Raw genomic sequence first — 18990 nt, 5'->3', positions numbered from 1 at the left:
AGTGACCAAATCAAGTAGAAACGGATAGTGCAAAGACATGGAAATTGACCAGGTTCAAGGAAAGAACAATCTCCTCATATCCTGTTTTACAAGATAAGCTTCTATCCAAATAAGTGTTCTGCCCTCTTACCAATACCTGGATAAAGAATACTGTCTCCTGGGTGTCTGTATATTGGAGACGGTATTCATTCCTGAGTCTGATCAGACTGATATGGCTTTCAAAGACGATGTACACTTACTCCTTAGAAGTGAGAAATGTATTCGTAAGTAGCAAGTTTTATAAATTAAATTTGAGGTGGAGAAGAGGGAAAAAAGAGGAAGATTTCTTCACTTATTTCCAACTGGAAAAATTAAGCCTTATTGTTTTAGATTGTATTTGTTCTTACATTGTGTATTATCATAGCCAATAACTGAAGAAAAACCCATACTTTTCAGAACAGATATACTAATACTTGAAAAAGAAGTTTGCACCAGGCAAGTAATCAAAAAAAGTTCAAAATATTTTCTTATCCAGACTACTTTTGCTGATATAATTATATCATTAGAAATCATAAGCCTGATGTCAGAATCACTAATTTATCTTTTAAAAAGTGTTAGTTACACACTGGCTGCTGTAGGAAATACCTGAAAAAGGAACTTCAGAAAGGAAAGGACCATTTTGGCTCGTAAGTTGAGTGTACAGCCCACCATAGTGGCAGAAACACGAGGCAGTTGGTCACATTCCATCCAGTCAGGGAGCAGATGAAGGTCGGTGCCCAACTCTCTTTTCTACTTTAGAGAGTATGGGATCTCAGCCATGGAATGGTGCCACCCATATCTAGGGTGATTCTCCCACCTCAATGTATATGCAGAAGTCCTAAAGACATTCCTAGACTTTGTCTCTTTGAAAACTCTAGATCCCGTCAGATTGATTTGTCAGTGTGAATGGTCTCAGACATCATAACAGAAGGTTTAGATTGTACTACAGTTCCAAACTTATGTAGTCCAATTAAGAAGTTCAGGGTCAGAAATCGCAGCATTAATGTGACCACATTCTTAAAAAGTAGTTCTGCTGAGAAAATAAGCAAAACTGAGTAATTAGAAAAACAACTGCATTGGTTAAAAGGAGAGTATTAGTAAGAATAGGAAATACAAAAGCCAAAGAGAGTGAGCCAAAAAATTAAAGAACAATAGAGAATATCAATAGAACAAAAACATATTTAATTAATGATCTTGGCAAAACTCTGGGGAATTTTAGTTAAGGGAATATTTTTAAATGTAAAAATAAAGCAAATGTAATTTCAGTTACCGAGGAGATTAAATGCATAATAGGATGCACTAACAACTGTATTTAAAACTAAAGGGAAATGGGCAAAATTTTGAAACATTAAAATTAATTAGAAACAAGTGTAAAAAATAAATTTTGAATAATTCTATGATAATTAGATAAGGGGACTCTGAATCCCAGACTTGTTTTCATGAAGGGGATATAAACATAATACTACAAATTCTACAAAGTTACAATATTTTCATATAATGCAGTTATTATAATAACCTAAAATATTAAAACCCAAATTCATTTAAAAGGCTAGTAGAACCTTGATACAAAAATTTGGCAATGGACGCTGGAGACATAGATCAGCTCAGTGATGGAGGGTTTGCCTGGTGTTCCCTGGGCCTGGGTTTCACTGCCTGCACTGAAAAACAACAACAACAATAACAACCACAATACAACAAAGAACAAGGAAACCATAACCAAAGCTCCAAAATAAGGCAATAGCAAACAAATCCAGTGATATACAGAAAGCATAAAATTACATGATCAACTAGGGTCTCTCCTACAGTTACAGATTAATTAATAAAGCTCAGCCGATAGATTACAGCAGAACAACGCTGTATTATTTTCATCGATGCCGAAAAAAGCCTTCAATGGCGTTTAACTTCCACTCACGAAGAAAGGAAACTCATCAACCATCAAGAAAATAGAATTAAGCGTGTCACATCACAGCGTCCAGTGAAAAGCTCAGAGACAGTGGGTATTGTCAACAGCGAAAGCTTGGTATCGTCATTGCACTAGAGATAGGCAGACCTTACCCTTGATAACCCCACTCCTACCCCAGGACCCTCCAGGAAAAACTGTCGGCAAACATACCCAAAGGAAAAAGTTATTTGCAGCAATACTTTTGGAATAACAAGGAAGTTCCTTTTTGGTAAGCTTTCCATCAGAACTACACAATGTCTGAGATAATCTATAAAGGAAAAGAGTGTGCTTAGCTCCTGTCTGGTGGTTCCAGTCAATCATCAGTTAACCCCGTCTGGGCCTGTGGAAAGCAGCACAGCAAAGCAAGAGGGGGCAGGGTTAATGCTACATCTCACAGCCAGGAAGCAAAATCAGGAGTGAACAGGGTACAAAAAGCCCACAGTCCTCCGGAAGGCATGCTGCCAGTGACCTAAAGACCTCCCACTAGGCCCTGTCTCTAGGTTCCACCAGCTCCCAGTGTCCCCACCAGAGATGAAGCCTTCAGTACACAGGATGTTTGGAGACAGGAACTATGCTCACCAACTAAAGGAAGAAATACAAACTTGGGTGTATTACTACTTGATACACTCTACAGCAGTGAAAAATGAGTTATACCTACGTATGTCAAAATACAAGTCTCTAATTTAATGCTAAACTGAAGTCAATCATAGAAGAAAATACAGCACAATTCTATTTATATAAATTTCAAACACACTTAAAAATCGAAACTTGTTTAGAAATACAAATATAAGACAGATGTGTGGAGCTACAGAAGTGTAAGAGTCTGCATTTCCCAGTGGATTCCCACGCCCGACCCAGGCTGCGCACTTCCTGAATTCGGGCCCACGAGAAGGGACAATTGTCCTGAGGGTTGAAAAGGAACACAGACAAAAGAGACCTGGCTCATCTACAAGAGTAAATGGCAACTTTATTAAGCATAAGTCGGGTATATATACTGTGGGGCAAAAAGACACCAGCCCCCCATCAGGAACAGGGAAAGAGAAAAGTCAGGGGGCCGCACCCAAGGTCGGAGAGCAGCTGAATAGAGAAGAGAGGAAGCCAGGTGGGCGTGCTCAGGCTCAGAGAAAAGCTGACCCAGGAACCTTGCCTGCGGGCGAGAACCTTGCTTGCAGGTGGAATTACCATGACAGAAGAGTTCTCTCTGAGCTACACCCTTGGGTAGGTGAAATTAACATGACAGGAGAGGGCAGTTCTATGCCACACCCTGGAGCTGATGCAGTGGAACCAGGAAGCAGAACAGCCCTGCATGGCGCCTCGGGAAAATGGGGAACCTGTGTACCCACACAGAAGGACACGCAGCAGGATGAACTGATAAGGCAGCATTTCATAAACATATTAGTGATATCTAGAGACATAGCTAATTGCGGTGGTTTTTGCATCATTCAAACACTGCTCATCTGTTTTTAATCTACTTAATATTTACTAAGTCTACGAAAAACATCAAGTGAAAAGGTAAGAAAATCAATGCCCCCATCCCAATACGATATGTTTGCAAGCCTCATAGCCTGCGCTAGCAAGAAGCTGACGGTGGGGTCTCCTTCTTTGTAAGTGTCTCTTGAAGAGGTCAGCTCTGCACAGCACATGGTTTGCAGGCATGGAGAGAGGACTGCAGAGTGTGCACAGCTCGTTGTCCGTTCAAGATCAGTGTGCCCCTCAGCCCTTTCTCAAGTCACAGACAGATACACGGGCAGCAGCAGGTACGGTGCCAAATGACCTGCTCGCCTGTTTCACTTTTGCTGACGTTGTATCTTATGCAACCCATTCCGAACAAAAGTATCTCTCATTCTTCTTTCTCTGCGCTAAATGCCCAAAGAAAAAAATGGATAAAATGAAGAAATTCATCTTCTAATCGATATACAATCCTAAAACATAACCTGGAAATATTGCAGGAGGATTTTAAATTACTGCATTGCAAAGCAAATTTTCTGCACCGTGTATTTTTATGCATCGATATTTAAAAATATGGGACTTGAATACCATAAAATGAAAAATGTAGCCCTGGAATAAAATCCCTCCTTTATGTTTATCTCTTTACTTGTACTTATTGATTTTGAAACAGGGCCTTACTGTCTGACCAGACTGGCCCTGAACTCAGGTTTGGGATCCTTCTGCTTCAGCCTGCTGTAAACACATTCTCGAAGAGGTAAGACATTTCACTTTCATTCTCAGCTCACATGGAAAGGAGAAGGAGGGGAGATAGGATCAAACTCAGGTCTCCAAGCTTGACTGACAGTTCCTCTACCCAATGAGCAGTCTCTCTGACTCAGAGAAATGAATTTTTAAAGCCAGGCATGGTAACAAACACTTTTAATCTGAGACTTGGGAGGTAAAGGTAGTACCATCAAGAATTCAAAGTCACTTAAAGATTTAAAAAATAATGTTTTCAAGCTGTTATAGGGAAATAAAGTGCAGATCCTTTGGAAAAAATCACATCGCTTGGTAAACAAATGAGATCTGTCCTTGCACTTCAAGTCATGATGAACCTTGAAAATTAATCACATACACATCATAGCATAGTAAGAGCAAAAGGAGAAGATGTACAAGACAGTCCACTGCTAAAGCTAGTTTCCTTCTAAAATAACAATAAAATATGGTTAAAATAAAGCAAGCATCAAGTCCCTTAATTTAAGTAAATGTGTAAATACACACTTTAACAAACATTTTTTGTTTTGTTTTATTTTTTTATTGATTTTTATTGAACTCTACATTTTTCTTTGCTTTCCTCCCTGCCTCTCCCCTCCCCTTCCAACCCTCCCCCAAGGTTCACATGCTTCCAATTTATTCAGGAGACCTTGTCTTTTTCTACTTTCCATGTAGATTAGTTCTACGTAAGTCTCTCTTAGTGTCTGCATTGTTGTCTAAATTCTCTGGGATTATGGTTTGTAGGCTGGTTTTCTTTGCTTTATGTTAAAAAACCACCTATGAGTGAGTACATGTGATAATTGTCTTTCTGTGTCTGGGTTACCTCACTCAAAATAATGTTTTCTAGCTCCATCCATTTTTCTGCAAAATTCAAGATGTCGTTATTTTTTTCTGCTCCGTAGTACTCCATTGTGTAAATGTACCACATTTTCCTTATTCATTCTTCGGTCAAGGGGCATTTAAGTTGTTTCCAGGTTCTGGCTATGACAAACAATGCTGCTATGAACATAGTCGAGCACGTGTCCTTGTGGCACAATTGAGCATCCCTTGGATATATACCCAAAACCCATATGTATCACCATGTACAAAACTCAAGTCCAAATGGATCAAAGACCTCAACATAAAGCCAGCCACAGTAAACCTTATAGAAGAGAAAGTGGGAAGTACACTTGAATGCATTGGCACAGGGAACTACTTCCTAAATATAACCCCAGCAGCACAGACACTGAGAGAAACGACTAATAAATGGGACCTCCTGAAACTGAAAAGCTCCTATAAAGCAAAGGACATGGTCAACAAGACAAAACGACAGCCTACAGAATAGGGAAAGATCTTCACTAGCCCCACATCAGACAGGGGTCTGATCTCCAAAATATATAAAGAACTCAAGAAATAGGTCATCAAAAGAACAAATAATCCAATAAAAAAAAATAGAGTACAGACCTAAACAGAGAACTCTCAACAAAGGAATCTAAAATGGCTTAAAGACACTTAAGGAAATGTTGAACATCCTTAGTCATCAGAGAAGTGCAAATCAAAACAACTCTGAGATTCCATCTTACACCTGTAAGATGGCCAAGATCAAAAACACTGATGACAAATTATGCTGGAGAGGTTGTGGGGAAGAGGGAACACTTCTGCATTGCTGGTGGGAATGCAAGCTGGTACAGCTTCTTTGGATGTCAGTGTGATGATTACTCAGAAAATTAGGAAACAGCCTTCCTCCAGACCCAGTAACAAACATGATCTTAATGGACTAGCAGTTTAAAAATTCAGTCAATAAGCACAGTGTAATTTTCCACCTGCTACATTTAAAAATGCTGTTCAATCAGCTGAAGAAAAGATCAATGTATAGCCAAGTTAGTATATTGTTTCTTATTTGCAAATCTGACTCATTGGGGTAGGTTAACTAATAATTCAGAGCTCAGAATCCCTATCTTTCATACTGAGGTGTTATGAAATATTAGGTAAGTCTTTAAATCACTGTGTCTAGGTAATTTTTACATTGTGTGCCATAGAACTTACCCATGGAGAAATAGAGCATAATGAAACCCCTACTTCAGCAATGTTTGAGTCCTTTAATTGAGATCAAAGTCTATCCATAAGCTGAATGAGACTGAGTTCACAGAATAAAATAAAACAGCAGTTATCAGCATTCAGTTAAATAAGCCAACAGAACTTGAGACATATCTATTAATGGCTGATAAATTCATGGGCTGGCAGATGGCTGAGTGGTTAAGAGTATATAACTGCTCTTGAGGAGGGCTTGAGTTTGGGTTCCAGCACCACCATTACACAGCTCACAACTGCTTAACTCCAGCTCCAGGGGGTCTAACACCTCTGGTCACTGAGGCACCTGCACTCATGAGCACACATGCCCTACACAGGCACACACATACACTAGTTAAAAATAAATCTTTAAAAAAAAACAAGATTACTAATCTTGTTTTCATTTACTCTTCAGGTGTCAACACTAATCTTTTTTTTTTTTGAGTCAGAAACATCCACTTAATTGGGGCTGTTAGTCGTAATGAGTAAATTGCATCATGTTTGAAATTCTGCTGTGCCTGCATTAAACACATGCAAACAGTATTTTCATACGGTGGTATTAACGAATTTGGGACTAGCTTTCCTAACTCCATCTCTGTGTGTGTCTGTGTGAGCAAGTGTATTTACAAGACTGTAAATATTCAGACATTCTAGACTTACACAAGTAGGAAATTGTGGCTTAAAGCATATTAGAGAGTCTCATGGTTTGGCTCTGACGTTTGGGGATAGTCTATTGGTTTTTAATTCAGTCCCCAAATGGATTCTTTATTCTGCCACCAAAGAATTCTGAACATTAGGGGAAAGACCACTGCTTTAAAGTTGATATACATAATCGGATAGATACTATTTGTAATGACAATTTGCCCCTATTCCTCTGGGCCAGATCCCAGCTCCTCAACAGCAGTCATTGAAAGTATTGGAGTCCAAAGGATAGCTTCTAGCCTACTTAGAAAGATATTGGAGGAAAAAGACAGATACAGAAAACCAAATAACAACTATCTCAAAGAGTTGAAAAACGTCAGAATCAGGGTCAAAGGTGAAAACCTGAAACACTTGATCCAGCTCAGAAACAGGATCGAAAACAATACAAATGGTTCCTGATCCTGGCAGCACCCTGTCTGCAGCTGCATCTGAAGATGAAATGTGGGGAGAGATACCTCAGCCTGGCTTAAAGATGGAGTAATCAGATTTTTGGAAAATCAAGCAAAAAAAACCCAATATAATAAAATCATACACAGTTATAGTATTATAGTTATATTGAAATTATGGATTGCTCTAAATCATTTACTCTTGAATGTGAACATAATTCTGAGATTAGTTAGTAGGCAAAAACAATTTGTTATATCTTCTAATAATACTCATTAAATACTATGTGTGTAAAAAAAGCAATATTTTTACAATATTTTGTCAGCTAAAATGAACCTATTTTAACCCTTATAAACTTATGTATTTAAATTTATGTAGACTGAACTCTGTTGGTTAGCTTTAGGTGTTTTCATTTAAATTTATTAAAGTTGTACATATTTATGGGACATGTATTGTTTCCACATGTGTACACATTGTATAATATTCAAATTCGGTTAATATAGCTATCTCTTTAAACATTTATCATTTTTTCTGATAAAAACATTCAAAATCGTTCATGTAAGTGGTTTAAATGTACAGTGTGTTATCACTTTATATTGTTACCCTACTCTGTAATTACACAATAAATCCTTTTACTCCTATTCAGTAGTAGTGTGAGAGCCATGGATGCGCCTTTTCCAGTGACCTCTCTGACATTAGACATTCTAGGAGCCGTCGTTCTGCTGGAAACGGCTGGGAGGTTCGCTGTCTGGGATTCCACAGATGAATTGACTGTCGTGCTTGCTTTGCATGCTTGGCTCATTTCACTCACTATTATGATATCTAGCTTGCTCCATGCCATGACCAAATATAATATTTTATCTTTTTATGGTTGAATAGTATCACTTTGCACTTTTTAGATATTGTACACAGGGCTGCAGCAATGATAGAAGGTTTCCCCTTCAACATACAGATTCCAGCTCCTTTGGATACTTGTCTAGTATTAAGACTGTTTGATGATAAACTACTTCTATTTTTGAATTTTTGAGGAACTTCCATTCCATTTTTTTTAATGACTCTATTCCCATATTAACAGCTTTAAGGGACCCTGTTTATACTTGTTTTTCACAGTATCTGAACGATTCTGAATTGGTTTTGTCTTTTAATTTATTAGGCATGTCTGTTTCATTTTTCTTTAGGTAGGATATTTTCAGGAAATTATAGTTTCAAAGAATCAGTTCTTACAAGCAGAGCTAATCTTTTAAAAATAATGAAGTTAGTGTCAATGTTTTTGAAAACTCTGAAAACCTGCTGTAAACATGTGCTCCTCAGTCAGCAGCATCATTCCGGGAGCATCATGTCACAGATAATCACATCTGTAAACAACTCAGGTGGTAAATTACAGTCCTGCGGAAGCTAGAGTCTATTGATGCTACTCTGAATGATGTTGGCAATGTCTTTATTGCTTAATTATTTTTGTAACTGTAACACCAAGGAAAATTGTTTGGACCACTAGTGTGTTTAAAAAGTCATAATTACTCAAATATGCTTTGTCATAGACGTTGGTATCGGAAAACTTACAACCATGCCTTTAATATATGTAAAATAAACAATCCCCACTGGACACTTTCGGCTTTACATAAAATTCAACTTTGCCACTAAAACTCCTGCAATGTCGTATTCAGTTCCCCTCCAGCTCTTCTGTGCTCACAGGCAAAATCAAAGGAAGAAACTGAAGACAAGGGCTGGGATGGCGGTTCTGCAGGTAGAGGAAGGCAGGCATAGGTGGGAAGAGAACGTCTCCACAGAGCTGTCCTCTGACCTCCACACATGTGCTATGGCATGTGCATACCCACACACATATCACACACACACATACACACACATAAACACACACATGTAAACACACAAATGAAATACAAATAAAAATAGCATCTGTGTATCTGGCAAGCCTTTTTCATATGAATTTAAAATAGCCAAAAATTAGCTGGAATGGTATGTGATTTCTCAGAATGTGGTCATGTAAAATTTGCACCTAAAATTTTGATAGCCCAGAATTTTTAAATTATTGTTCATGAACTAAACCAACCTTAGAGATCTGGTACACTATTAGCAAGAAATTTAAACAGGCAGATTCAAGTCAAGATGTTTGAGAAATCTTTCCTTTTTGAGAAAAACCACTGGTTTTCATACTTTTCATGAACAAATGATGACTTAAAATTTGGAGAAATAAATTAAGATAGGATGTGGAACTTCTGAAGATATAAAGTGAAGCCAGTCACAGGGCACAGATTAACTATTAAGGTTAAGAATCAAATTGCTTAAACAGAAACATTTGCAAACACAGCGCACACGTTTTCAGAATGAGAATCATTCACTCGGGTATCTCCCTGTACAGCTCACTTACGACTTATTACTAGAATAACGGGAAACGCCTGCACAAACACGGCAACCGTGAAATCAAAGGAAATGAGAAAGGACAGTCTTACAAGTGTGTCCCTGAGGAGTCTGTAAGAGGATAGCTGAATTCTCCTATTCTAAGAAATCCTCTCCTCCAGATCGATTTTTCTGCCTTCACTGAAATTATAACAGCCAGCATATGTTTTGAATCTGAGCACAGAAATGATTCTCTGCTTTGGCCAGACCCTTGCTCAAGGTGCACAGCTCCCTGAGACCCTTTCACAGCCCAGTGTTACCAGAGGATGGGAACCCAGCATCAACCCTGGGAGCAGATTGTCCTGCTCTTTCTTCCCATCGCCTGTATATATCACCATCACCGTCAACTCCCCACCCGAGCTGTCCATCTCCCGCAGTCAAATCAGCGGAGGTAACTCTCAGTCTCACAATGACAATGCCTATTCTGAGCATGGGGGAGGCGCCTTGCTTCTCTCCCACGGCTCTCTGTGGGAAACATCCATTGCTTATTAATTTCTTCCACACTGACTGATGAGGATGTTTTGCTAAAGCATCAAAAAGAGACAGCACCACGCATTCCCACAGCTCTGTAGTAATGATGGAATAGAGTGGGTACTTATCTTCTGATAGCCCTTGGGATAAATTTGTGGCCTCTGACAACAGATTGGTGCACCAGCGTGGGCCAGCTCCAGTCACACAAAACCTGAAGGAGATTGCGAAGGAATTCTAGACACAGGAGAACAGAGTTCAACATGGCTTTTGGTAGAAACATCTCGATTGGGAAGCAAACAGAGACGTGATATTTTAAGAGAAGGCTTCCTGACTCAGCAGTAGCCGCAAAAGCTATGCTGCTCCTCTAAAAAGGCTTCCTGGTTCGTGCTACCTGCATGAGCAGCTCTAGCTCTGTCAGGAGGCTGAGCACTCATATGGTGTTTGTGAGCAGCGTGCTACAAATTGCTTAATGGCTAGACATAATGGAACTGGGGTGGTACGCATCCCTCACAGAGGTGGTGAGCATGCCTCCGCCATGTTGGACTGGGCAGAGCCAAAAGGCAATGCAGCCTTAGCCCTAGCCACACCGCTTAGCATTTTAAGAAGTAATCCTGGTCAGAAAAGGATTAAAGACAGGCAATAGAGACAGATTCAGACAGATAGAGACCTCTAAATGAGTCACAGTGCTGGAAAAAAAATGTATGTGGACTTGTGAGAGAGAGAAAAAAGAATATGGAAAAAATAAAACAAAGTCTTTAAAAAGACAGAGTACACAGTAATAGGTTAAAGAAGTAAAGAAAAATAAGCCACATAAAGATGGACTATACACAGAGTGTCTGGTACATATACATATTATTGTGTTTGCTTTGAATTTTTTGACTGCAGAGAAACATAAGCTAAACATATATACATATACATGTATATATATGTACATATATGTGTTTATATATATTGTCATCTATTGTGACATACCTACACTAATGGCGAATCAATCCCACACCAGTTATATTTTAAAGGGTTATTTATTTTGGGGGGTAAAACTTACATACACCATAAACCGTCAGGAAGGGAGCCTAGTCGCTGAAGCAGGAGCCAGGAGCAGGAGCCAGAACCAAGTGCCGGAACCAAGAGGCCGAGCCGAGGCTTGCCGCTCTTCTTTTAAAGAGAAATATACCACGCCCCAGTAGGCTGGTATTTCAGCGGCTATTGGTTGACTGAGTGGAAGGCGCTCCCACGGCCCTGTGGGCTCGTGCTTCAGTGACTATTGGCTGAAGCAGCGGAAGGTACTCCCGCAGCACCTACACATTGACAAAAAATAGCTTTGTAGATAGAAAGTTCCAATAAGATTGGAGCCTCTGTTTAAATCCTTTTACAGATCTATGGGGGAAACATTATTAAGTGTGGTTCTCAGACAGTCACACAGTTTGATTTTTTGATTCTTACTCAGAACTCTTTCAGTTGGCCTCCTGAACATCAGAGCACCAAGCAAATGTTGTGTCATGTTCTTGGAATGCACAGCCCGAGAAAGGTCCTCCTAACTAAAGTCAGGGAGAAGGGCTACCAACTTTACTCTGGAAAGACAGGAGAGAGAATAGGTTTGAGCAGATATTCAGACATCCTTACCACAACTGAGAGGGCTCAACCGTGAGTACCTGCAAGTTAAAAGCATGATCTCCTTTCCTTCTTCCTGTATGTTGTGGAAGGGCCAGAGTTGGGGCTTCATGTGGAACTCCCATCCCCTCACATGAAACACAAAGGAAACAAATGGGAAGGCCACCTCAACACAATTACTCTGACTTTGGCCTCCCGGAATCCAGTGGGATTCCTGAGTGTGCAAACAAGTGAGACTGATTCTCACACCTTCTCAGGTTTGTTTCCTTCTCTTTGTTTATCTCTTTCAACTCGAATGTGATAGTTTTTGTTTTATTATATTTTGTTTGTATATTGCATTATGTTTAAAAGACTAAAATAAGGTGGCAATGAATAAAAGATTGCTGGCATCAACCTCTTACTCCCACGTTCACATAGATACACAGATCTGCATACACGAATATACACACACGCGTGACACAGACATAACATTTAAAATACCACTGTTTGAGTTTTGTAAGTAAGGAAATAGAGCCACTAAAGTTCCTCTCAACCTTTCAAACTCTGAAGTCACAGCAGGAACATTTGCTTATCTAATTAACTTTCATTGTACATTGTAGCGGAGCTTTCCAAGCTTTGGCTGTCTATTAATTAATTTATTATTACATAGATACAATGAAGCAGAAATTCAGAGAATTGGCATTGAGGCAAAGTAGAGACTTCTGGCTTCAACTTTATGGTATTAAGCTACCAATTGGTTGTTGCTAGAAATCCCTCGGATTTTTTTAGTTTTAATGTTGTTAGGCATACTTCACCATCATTGTTAGCTAAGTTCCAATGTGTTGATATATGAGTCATAAGTCCCAAGTACTTTTAGTGATTATTTTGATGGTGGGTTTTTTAGAGCAGAATTTTGCTCTGTGACACAGGATAGCCTTGAGCTCACTGTATAGTCCAGGCTGGTCTTGAAGTAGGAGGGGAATTCGTGCCTCTGTCACTCTCCCTAGCCCAGAGTTGGAAAAACAGATAGGTGTTCTATGTTCAGCTCCAAGTTAAAAACACTCTGATAACATCAGACGTCTTCTGTTTTATCCACTTTTGATTGTATTTACCAGAGGTCATATATTTAAATATTATTGGATTGCATAGAAAATGACCACAAGCAAAGTCAAACGGGAGAACAATGTCAGACTATGAACTAGAACTAAACCATCTATTGCCATGTCCTGGACACATTAAGAATTGTGTGAACCTGAAGGATGCTAACATACTCCACTTTATCTATGAGGGATACATCCAAAAGCCTCAAGAACTGAGAGTAATGATCCCTGTGTTTGCCACAATAATATCTATTAAATATCACACATGGTAAGAGACTAACAAAATGACTAATAACAAAAATGTAGCATGTGAGTGTTTCTTTATTCATGGAATTCCTTTACATTTTTTTTCTCTCCTATTGCATGGTTCTTACTGCCTGAATTAGCCTTCCATCAATGTTACAAATATGTGAGAAAAATTATCTTGAAGTAAGAAATGCTTGCTTTTCCCTCTGTTTTAGAGATTTCAGTCCATGATGATCCAGTTCTGTCACCTCTGGGCAAAAGACAAAGAAGAACGTCATGGTGGAGATCTAGTCATCCATGAGAGCCAAGAAGCAGAGACACAGGGGATCCAGCATCCCAGTGTCCATTTCAAGGAACACTTGCATGGCCTAACTTCCTTCCACTGGGTTTCATCTTCTGAAAGGTCCTATCAGACCCACAAAGCACCACAGTCTGGCAACAAAACGTTTAGTATACGAGCCTTTGGGCAAGACTTAAGAACTAAACCACAATTCCTCCTGAAAATGATGTAAGGTAATGCCACAAGATGACGTGATGTGAATGACATACACAACCTAGCAAAGCATTAGCCTATTACAGAAGGGTCATTCAACACAAGCTCTGCCCTGGAATTGTTGAGTTTCTTGTCCAGACGCCAATGGGTAATGTTTACAGCACGAATATGCTGAACAAAGGGATGAGTCACGCCTTGAGTAGAAAAAAAAAATAGGATGGCTTGTGATTTTTATCAAGCTACTCAGAATAGGATACAACTCAAAATGTATGAGTTCTTTACTTCTGAAATATCTCATTCAATATTTTCGGACAGCAGCAGACATGGAGTAACTGAAACCAAGGAAACTGAAGCTACGGATGACTGAGGACTGCGGCACCTTCAGAGCATGAAGAATGGGAGGGAGAACGCTCCCCCAAGAACTTCATCTGTATCCTGGAGTTTAAAAATAAAAGCTGTGCAGACACAGCTCTTGGCAGTTTAGGAATTATGAGAAAATTAAATTCTGTCTCCGCCTCACTTAGTGATTTAACTTCATGGCGCCCTCTACCCATCAAAACAACATTAGTGTGTGCACTTTTATTCTGACACCCATTGTGAGATTTCTAACCAAAATCAAGTTGCAGAGGAGAAGGCTTATATTAAACTTACAGGTTATAATTCATCACTGAGAAAAGTCAAGACAGAAACATAAGGGAGCCAGAGGCTGGAGCTGAAGCAGAGGCTAGGGAGGTACACTGGTTGTGGGCTTGCTCAGTTTGTTTTCTGACACAAACCAGTGTCGGAGGCTCAGATGAAAGGAAGCATTGGAAGAAACAGACTTGTCAAACATGCAGGCATATTTTCTTCAAAGGAAGGAAGTAGATGACACCTTGTCACCAGAAGACTGGAAAGAATGTTGTATGGAGGCTTCTTGTCGGTTCCTGGCTGCTTGGCCCCAAAATAATTACACAGAAACTATATTATTTAAATCACTGCTTGTCCCATTAGCTCTAGCTTCTTATTGGCTCTTACACATTAATTTAACCCATCTCCATTCATCTGTGTATTGCCACATGGCAGTGGCCTACCAGCAAAGTTCCAACGCATCTGTCTCCGGCAGCAGCTCTGTGGCTTCTCTATAACTCCACCCTTTTTTCTCCCAGCATTCAGTTTAGTTTTCTCTGTCTCACTCTGTTCTATCCTATCATGGTATCAAGACAGTTTCTTTATTAACCAATGGTATTCATAGCATACAGAGGGGAATCCCACATCAAGATATCATCTGGCAACCCAGTGATCTTTTTGCTCCTCTCAAGAGCCAACTTTCCTAAATCACAACAAATCTGGGACATTGCATAGGCCTTTATCTTGAACTTAGTCTCTCAGTGAATAGAACCCCTCCATATGAAAGAGACTTTGTGTATTTTGCATCCTCCATCAATAGAATCCATTTTTGTGATTATTACAAATCCTTTCTTTGGAATTTGTATTACAATAGAATTCATTTTTGTTGTAATGGTCACAGGTGCTTCATCAACTTTCCAAGGGAATTTTGATGTAGCTGTCCCTAAAGCTTTGTTATGAGAACTGTCTCGTGGAGACTCTTACCCCAAATGTGTAAGAAAATCAAACCGCAGGATCAGACAACCTAGAACTTTTGACCCAGTCCAACTGACCAAGTAAGGCTGTAACGAGTTTTCAGTTTCACCTCTTCATGGCTCGTTTCCCTGCCAGCTATAATTCCTGCAGGGATGCCCCAACAAACCAGAACCACATGCCATGGAAAGGGTGGGCGGAGGGCTTCTGAAACCAAGAAAATATCTCACAGACATGTCCAGAGGCCAATCTGATTGATAGGGGTAATCCCCAGTTGGCCTTCTGTTTTCTCAGGTGACTAGTTCTTGTCAAGTTGACAAAAAGCAAGTAGTGCACACATCCTAAGCCGTAACATCAAACAGTTATAATAAATCCCCAACCTAGAGCAAGGCCGGCTGGAGCCAAATAGTAAACTCCACAGTGTAGGGACTGGCAGTGGATGTCATGAGAACTAAAGGTGAGATTCCTTTGTTCATTAACTGTCTGGCACTAGCAGGACACTAAAGGGAGCTCTGTGGTCCATCTCCATGGAGCAAGAAGGATATTAAAAGGCTGAACAGAGGAGAGAGGTAAAGCAGAAAAAAAAAAAAGATGATTAAATGGTTAAAGTGTAAAACTAAGGAGGAAAGAGCAGAGGAAATGTATTGATTAGTTCAGAAGCTAGAAAATTCCATAGTAACATAATGTCTGTCCTCCTAAGTGCTCTTCCCTGGCCCCTCGGCTGCTGTAACCATGGAGATTATAACCGAAGTAAATAAATGAACAGTGCCCGAGGAAGTGCCAGTAGGTAAGTGGAGGGTGAGCAGCTGACAGCCATGTTTCATAGCTAAGTGGGGTTGAGTAACTGAAAACCGTGTACTTTATGCATTTGCTCCTGAAGAGATTTTTTAATGCAGTCATCTATTCTAGTTCGATTAGAATCAATTTCATTTTAAGTCTGGATTTTAGATTAAACTGTTAGTTATTACTTTGTTTTCCTTAGCAAAGGTCATGAACCTCTCTGAGAATCTTACAAAAGCACCCGGTTGTCTCAGAAAAAAAAATACATAAATGTCCACATGGATTCTGTCTTTTAGAGTCTAGATGCGCGTCTGTTAGGACGCCAGGATGCTCAGGTGAAAGCGCTCAGGCTCCCTCAGAAGACCATCTCCAATTATCCCTGGCATCTGGGACCAGGCTGGAATCCCTGGGCTGTTGTTCTTCCCGCTCTACATCTCGTCTGGACCCCAGCCGCTACAGTGCATGCTGCTCGGGCAGCAAAGGTGGAGCTGCAGTATCCTTGCTAAAGCAAACGCAAACCTTTTACTGTTTTAGCCAACGGTGTGACTCTGTTAGATTCCTAGACTAAAGGTGCAAGCGTGGGAGAGCAGGGAACCGTGGCTGCCCTCACGCTGCACGTGGCCTATATCAGAAGTCATCCACAGCTGCCACACTCAACGACACATTGGCACCAGAGAGAGGACCATTTGCTTGCCTTACATCAGCATATATTATATTATTATATTATATTATATTAGCCAAGCATATAAAGGCTGAAGCAGCTCTTAAATTGTAAAATCAGGATGACACAATTTCGCCTAAATACTCTGAATATAAAGTACCAGGTCTGAAAACGATGAAGCTGTGTGACTTCATGCTTAGATTTTGTATCCTCTCTAGTGATGCAAGTCACTCTGAGTGGCCCCTTGTGTAGCATTCATTGTAACCAACTTGAAGAAAAATTATCTGAGAATGCTGGCTTCTCCATCTTGAGACTCTCTCCATCAACCGTCCTTGATGAGCAGTTCATGTTGGAGTGGTGTCTTCCGAAGCCGTAGGAGATGGTGCAGAACCGCAGAAAAGGGCCCACCGGTACGACTTACACGGTGCGTGACTTGCAGCAAATGGCTTCATGTCTCTCAAATTTTATTTCCTCCCATGTAAAATTGAGAAAGGGGTAAATCTCATTTTATAATGTTCTTTAAAAAAATAAATGAAAGACAATGTAAACATTCCTTAAAATGTGTCAGGCACATCGTAATCCCTCAACCATATTATTATTGATTAATGCTTTCTCACAAGGGTTCTAACTTGCTTCGATGCGGCACCTTTGCTGAAACGAAGACACTGTTAGTGTCATACATTTTGGAAACAAAGACACATTGAGGTTAAATAATTATATTATTTACTTTCTGTTTCTCTGGGAAAACTCACAACCACAACAAAACCCTGATGAAAAACAACTAATAGGAGAGTTTGTTTTAGTTTCTGATTCCTAAGAGCCCATAATGGGGAAATGGGCACAGCTGTAGGTGTCCAGAAGAAGAAGTCACATCTTCAATCACTCACCCCTACCTGTAACATGTGAACCCGCTGTGGCTAGACTGCAGCAAAAGTCACCCCAAAAAGGTGACTCACAACAAATCAATTCTACTTCACATCTTTAGAGTGTATATCCACTCATCAATAGCTTTTTATTTCAGGAGATTGAAGGCAAAAATAGGTACCAAAGGCAATGATTAATCCTATCAGGAAAGGTACATCAGTTAATGATAATCAAGCTGCTTTGTTCTTGTTCCCTGACCTGAATCCCTCACTCAGCCATGTGCCTTTCTAAAATTTTGGATTGTCTTCTTGGGGTTTTCACCTCAAAACTATTTGACAAAACATCTAGTCTAACCTTCAATTATTAAAACAAAGCTGAAGCTTTGTTTCAGCTATGATGCACTCTAAACCCTCTGAACACATCTCCCAACATTAAGGTTAATATATTTAAGCAAGCTGAGCTACTGGGACTCAGTTGTTTTTCTTAATCATTGACCTAAGCCACAGTTTACACGGCTTCTCAGTAGAAACTCATGTGTTCTAGCTGTATGACGCTTCCTTGTTTATATTTTTTATTATCAAAGCTCTATTTAAACTAGCATTATTATTATCATTATATAATTCAACTTAAGAAGAAATCATCTTCATAGTAATCCACAGGTTAAAATGTCCAGTAGAACAGGATGTTTCCGTGCTATAAACACCTCTAATTGCATTACAGGCAATGGGGAATCTCCCCACACCCTTCACACCGTGCCGGGCACCACAGAAAGATGGCAGCAGCAAACATGTAAAGGCACAGCAGAAGCAAAAGACATCCTGGAGTCTGTGGTCTTTGCATAATACCTACCTGAGATTCACTCATCAGGGATTCACCTCCTAGTGTGCTGATACGTGAAGTCAACGGCCATCTGCTGCTTCTGTGATATGACTGCTGGCATTTTTCTCTCTCTCTCTTTTTCTCTCTCTCTCTCTTTCTCTTTCTCTCTCTCTCTTTCTCTTTCTCTCTCTCTTTCTCTTTCTCTCTCTTTCTCTCTCTCTCTCTTTCTCTCTCTCTCTCTGTGTGTGTGTGTGTAAGTAACAAATGGTGCAAAAAGAAGCCACGAATTTGTAAAGAGGGGCATGTGGGAAATTTTGGATGAAGAAAGGGTAAGGGGAAAATGATGAAATTATATTATAACCTCAAAAAGCAGAATTTTTGTTTTTTGGGTTTTCAAGACAGGATTTCTCTGCAGCTTTGGAGCCGGTTCTGAAACTAACTCTTGTAGACCAGGCTGGCCTCAAACTCACAGAGGTCCGTCTGCCTCTGCCTCTCTAGTGCTGAGATTAAAGGCGTGTACCACCACAGCCTGGCAAAAGAAGAATTTTTTTTAAACTGCAAGAATTCAAGCAATTCGTTGATATCCTTGAGGCTCAATAAGTTCTTTTCTGGAAGAATTAGAAACCATGGTACATTTGAACTGATTTAACTCAAATATCTAGAATATTTTCTGTTA

Source organism: Myodes glareolus, chromosome 16 (assembly GCF_982192425.1).
Source record: "Myodes glareolus chromosome 16, mMyoGla1.1, whole genome shotgun sequence".
Classification (NCBI taxonomy): domain Eukaryota; kingdom Metazoa; phylum Chordata; class Mammalia; order Rodentia; family Cricetidae; genus Myodes; species Myodes glareolus.
The sequence above is the reverse complement of the archived record's forward strand: the minus strand, read 5'-3'. Positions refer to the sequence as shown.